The following is a 6,000-nucleotide window of genomic DNA, read 5'->3' on the forward strand; positions in this document are numbered from 1 at the left end:
AATAAATTAGTTTTAATATTTGTATCAAGATTGAAAGTGTATAGTGTCCAGGCATACCATTAGTGCTCACTCAATCTCCTACATAGTTGCAGGGACAATTCAATCAGTGTCATCTGTATAATAGAAGTAGAAGTGTCCATATCCAACCCATCCGACCCGGGCTCAGTTGCAGGATAAAGTCAAAGCTCAAAATGGAAGGATATCCGCACACTGAATTTTAAGCTCCCAGCAAGTTTATTGCAATATTTCGACCGACAAGGTCTTCATCAGGCAATTGTCATTTGTATGTCATGTCAGCAGACAAGATGCATGATCGTGCCTGGAGCACCATCTCTCTCCATTGTATCACTGTTGGTGGTTTTGTTTTTCTGCAGGAAATTGTAATTATTTCCTTTGCAATCAACAGTAACACCTCAGGTAAATATTTGTTGTCTAGTCCATCTGGGACCTCTCCCAGTATAAAGAATGTGTCTCTTGGGGCAAATATATTCCCATAGTTAGTTAATCTCATTCTGAATGCCCTTCCAGTATTAAGATATTTTAGGACAATCCCAGAAAATGTGTGTATGACCTCCAATCAAGCAGTAGTCTCTCCAGCAGAGATCTGAGGTGTTACTGTACTTTGTAATAGCCAGTGGAGTTAGAAAATGTCATTCTCACCTTCCAATCAAACTCTCTCCAAGTTGGGCTGCTTGTTAATTTGTGTCCCTCACTGCAGGTCCATGGAATATAGAAATGAATATTATCACCTTTCCTATGTTACATGGGAAAGCTGATAATATTCATTTCTATTTTCCCTTCATAGTGAGAGCGTTGCCCTTTGATGGTTTTCAAAGCACTCTATATATGTGTGATATTAGGGTCTTCTTTATCAATCCATCTATTGTTAAGATGAAGAATTGCTCCAAACTAGTAATTTACACAAACTGACGGCACTCTCTCAATTGCATTAATCTAAAGCAATCACATGTACATGTATGTATGTGTATGTAAACCAAAATCCTGTTGAAACCAAAATCCTTTTGAATCCTGTTCAAAGTCAATTTTATTTTATTCATTTACTGCCCATTTTCAGTTTTCTCCAAAGTTTTTGTCTTAAAAAGGGCAGCACTTCTAATGAAATATCGTGGCATGAATATTGCTGTATGCCAACCCAACCTGTATCTTTGTGTTTTGTTATCCATTACACCAAAACCCTCAGTTGTGCTGCCCAATAATAGTATTTGAAGTTAGGCAAATTAAGACCTCCTTTTTGTTTTTGAGGAGTGTCTTTCGTCTAATTCTAGGTTTTTTATTTTGCCATATACTGTAAATCTTGAAAGTAATATATCCAGTAGTTTGGATGTTTCAAGCCCAACATTCAAGCCCAGACCACCCAATGTTTGTTGTGCATCTAACAACATAAATTACTATAGTTATATAGCTATATCCGTCACAGCAGGTAGGATCTTTACCCTTCTTGTGAATGACAGAGATTATATGTGAATATATTGTATGTGTTTGTTTTTATTCTTTTAATTGTGAAGAACTTTGTATAGGAAGAGTGCTATAGAAATAGCAATAGAAAGTTTTTTATTATTATTATAAATCACTTGTACTGTAAGTCACTGTTTTAGGTTGCTGTAAGCTAGTGTCACATAGGTTTCTGTTTCTTTAAGTGTATTCGATTTCTTGCTGTTATCCATTTCATCATTGCTGTTGTCTAATCTGACAGCCGAACCAAAAAAGTTACCAGCAACATGTATTATTAACCAATGATAAATAGATCAAAGCAGTTATTGTCTCTGGGAAGCTACATTCCATTGACCAGCAATCCATATTTTCCTCTCACCAGGGAAATAAATAAAGAAATAGGAGATGGATTAACTGGCCCATCATAATAAAACATCGCTCCTGGCATGAACGTTTTAATTATGGCAAGGGAGATTTTCTATTTCCTCTCTGTGCCCTTTTCTGGTCTCAGCCTCTGTGCTTGCTTTCTGATTGGGAGCCATCTATTTCCCTAGCCTGTCGTGGAGTCAACATGCTTCCACTTAACCTGCGTCTGTGTCTGGGAGCTTTCATCGCTGCTAGGATTGAAATGTGCTCTCGTGCCGGATACAGAGGCAGATGAGACTGAACCCTCCAAAAAAACAAAACAGGTCAGTCACCTGGGTTCTCCTCACGTTTCCCAGAATACACCCCCATCCCTTCCCGCCACCTCAGAGCAAACCCGACATTTATGATTATCACACTTACACCGATATTTACTAAGACATGTGCCAATCAGTAGCGCGCACAAAAAACATTAACCAGCACAACTGTTTCCAGTTTAGCAAGTGATTTACTATCAGCTGTCATCCAAATGAGGTCAGCTGCAATTCAGCTGCAGTTAGGCAATTAGAATACCGGAGGTGTTATTTAAGTCTTGGGATTGCGCCAACCCACTTTCAGATCATGGCATCACCTGTAAGGAAGAGAGGACACTAGTTCTCCCAAACTGAATTAAGTGCTTGTGGATGAGGCAGAAATGTACAGTGAAAAAGTGTGTGTGTGTGTGTGTGTGCGTGTGATTTCAGCTTATAAAGCAGCAGCACACTGGCTGGTGCTGAATGGACAGCGACTAACTGTCCCATCCATGTGACTGAATGTAGGGATTACATATCTGTTACCGGACTGCCACCCTTGGTCTCTGCCTGACATCATGCAGCCTGCTGTTAGTTTTAAATGAATTGTGGGTTGAACCAGGGAATTTGACAATTACGTTTGTGATGAGACATTGGGCATTGCAGACAACCTGGATGCTCATGGAGTAGGTGTGTTTTCTGTTTCAGTAAATGTGGTGATCATCAGATGGTGGTATTATGGGCCCATGTGTTCCATCTATTGCTCCGATGACATTTAGGAATCCTGTTATGGAAAAGAAATCAACTTTGGGGGTGTTGATCACGTCTGCTGCTTGTGGTTAAACCGATATGTTGTCCCTGTTGCCGTAGCAGTACATACTGTATTTAGGTCAAAAATGCAACACGTTTGCGCCCCACTATCCAAAGTTCACACGTGCAAAACCCTACTGTGCCATGTCGGTAAATCAGATTTGTCCGATTGCATTGGCGCCACCGCAAACCTTTAGCAAATATTAAGTAACTATCAAGACTGATACATCACTCAAGGCAAAGAGCCAGTAATTGAACAGTTGATGTTGGTGCAAAGAACTACATAATAGCTCATTCTGGGCCAATGTGTTCTACAGACATCACCTTTCCAAACCTTAGTAATGGTTCTACAAAATGGGTCACTTTCAGCTCTGCTACTTCTTTCCATGTTATGTAACCTCTCTCTTAATAATTCAAGACCTTGTAGCACTGGAGTGTTTTGTCTATTAAACATACATTTAAATTCCTTTCGTGGTGTAGAATAATTGGTTCTATCGCTACACCAATTTCTCTCACTTTGTTTCCTCATGCAAATTGTATATGTAATGTAGTCTTTATTTTGAAAAAGAATTTTCACATACTTGCAGGCCTAGTATAGTGACAAACCATTTGCAGTGTAGTGTCTGCAATTGAAAACATAGGGCTCTGTGCTGTTCAACCTAGGGCTGGGCAATATATCGATATTATATCGATATCGTGATATGAGACTAGATATCGTCTTAGATTTTGGATATCATAATATCGTGATATGGCATAAGTGTTGTCTTTTCCTGGTTTTAAAGGCTGCATTACAGTAAAGTGATGTCATTTTCTGAACTTGCCAGACTGTTTATTATTTGCCTTTACCCACTTAGTCATTATATCCACATTACTGATGATTATTTATCAAAAATCTCATTGTGTAAATATTTTGTGAAAGCACTAATAGTCATCCCTACAATACTGTCGCAATATCGATATCGAGGTATTTGGTCAAAAATATTGTGATATTTGATTTTGTCCATATCGCCCAGCCCTAGTTCAACCTCAGTTTTAATGTCTAGACACATGCTGTAGATCTTAGAAAGATATCTCTCCATATTAAAGCTCCATATTAAAGCTGGAAGATACTGGTTTTCAGTGCCTCCGAGGACCAAGAGCATCACTAATTAGTCAAGCCCTCTCCGGTTGAAAGTGTGCTAATCAGTGAAATCAGACGGTGCAGTGTTTGGTTGGAATGATAAACTGCATACTCTTGGGCCTCGATGGCACATGATTGACAACCACTGCTGTAAGCACCACTTTACATGCTGCGTGTCTCTCCGAGCATTCTCATACCTGCTCTGAAGTGTGTCACCCATACCATATCTACATGAGAATATAGCACTGAGAGAAGATGATGTGGATCATACTGTACTGACTTTCTCAAGTTTACATCATTACCTATAATTTGAGTGTGCAGTGGAGTAACAGGTCATTTACTGGATGTCTTCCACTCAGACAGAACTATGAGAATTATCAAAGGCAAGGAAAGCTGTTTTCTTTACTCCCTAAATATGAACACAAATAAAACTGTCCACTCCAGAAACACATTACGACTATATTAGTAATGCAAGATATACACTTCTGAGCTGAAAACTATCAGACAAACTTAAAGAGACTAAAAGCAGGGTGACATAGTGAGCAGTGAGACCATCCTTCAACAGACTGGAAGACCCAGGTTCAATTTCAATTTTATTATTATACTCAAATAACATCCCAAAAATAATATTGACCTAAATGTAAAAATGAACATCAGCTTCATAATCTTCATGAGTCTTCCCAGAGGACAGCTGGATCCCAAACTGCATTTCACAGACTACCCAACCAAGCAGAACCAGACTAGATAAGAGGGGGCACAAAAAAGAAGGGCTTGCACAAATTGATTGGAGGGAATTTGTATGCATGGACAGGATTCAACTCCCTCAGTATCAACTAGGCCTAATAAGATTTTCTGTCTACTAAAGCAAACACATTTAAAGAAGAAATTAGCACTGTTAAAGGTAATTTGTTTAATTGGGAAGTTCATTAAATGGTGATGTAACTGACTGTTGGGGTAAATAAGGAATGATTAGGATGATTGTCCGGAAAGAAAGGAGTCTACTCTCCTCAGTCAGGTTGGTCAAAAGAGTGTGTGTGTGTGTGTGTGTGTGTGTGTGTGTGTGTGTGTGTGTGTGTGTGTGTGTGTGTGTGTGTGTGTGTGTGTGTGTGTGTGTGTGTGTGTGTGAAGGGGAAGGGAGGGGAGTGCACACGGAGAGGTGCAGAAACAGAGAAGCAGACAGATATAGGGGAGGGTCTCATGAGGCTTTGTAGTGACTTTGACCTCTCTGGCAGCTGCTCTGTGAGTAGACTGCCTCCATCCTCCAACAGAAACAGCAATAAGAAGGAAGTACACATGGGTAGCAACACCACTGGAACCTGATTTACTAAATCATGTCACTAACTACCCCTGCTTGCAAATTACAACAACTAGGTCATATGTGTAGCAGAGAAAGGATTTCACATTCTATCCATAACACACTGTATTGGTGGCTTTGCAGACCAAAAGATACAAGCGTTTTAAATAAAGCCTGACAATTGCTGCTCAGTTGTATCAATTGCATTTCAGCCTTTCATATATGAAATGAATTATATCCTTTTAGGTCTGATCATATCACACTGACACATACACAACTTTTCATTTCAAGATGTGTCTTCACGCACCATTTTTTTGTCCTTCACCCACAGGAGGCCATATTCAAAGATCTGTGTGTCAGGTTTCCCCTTCTTTTCATGTCTCATCTCTCACCTCTGTGTTTGCGTTCAGCTCAGTGGCTGCTAGCCAGAAAATAGAAAAAGGGGAGATAGGAGAATCTCGCTCTCAAGAGGCCAGCATTCCCACAGGAGTGAGGAGCAGACAACATCAAATATCCTCAGGTCTGACTGGAGATCGACCCCAAACGTCCACCTGGCCATTCAAACAAGTTAGCATGTAGCTGAGATAGTTGAACACTAATCTTGCATAGCCAGACCTCCGTGTAAAACAAACATAGTTGTGGAGAATTCTCATCAGAAAATGTTGGATAAC

The sequence above is a fragment of the Centroberyx affinis genome, unplaced genomic scaffold (assembly GCF_046629955.1).
Source record: "Centroberyx affinis isolate AG114_WGS23_722 - 3 ecotype Tasmania unplaced genomic scaffold, CSIRO-AGI_Caff_v1 ptg003216l_1, whole genome shotgun sequence".
Classification (NCBI taxonomy): domain Eukaryota; kingdom Metazoa; phylum Chordata; class Actinopteri; order Beryciformes; family Berycidae; genus Centroberyx; species Centroberyx affinis.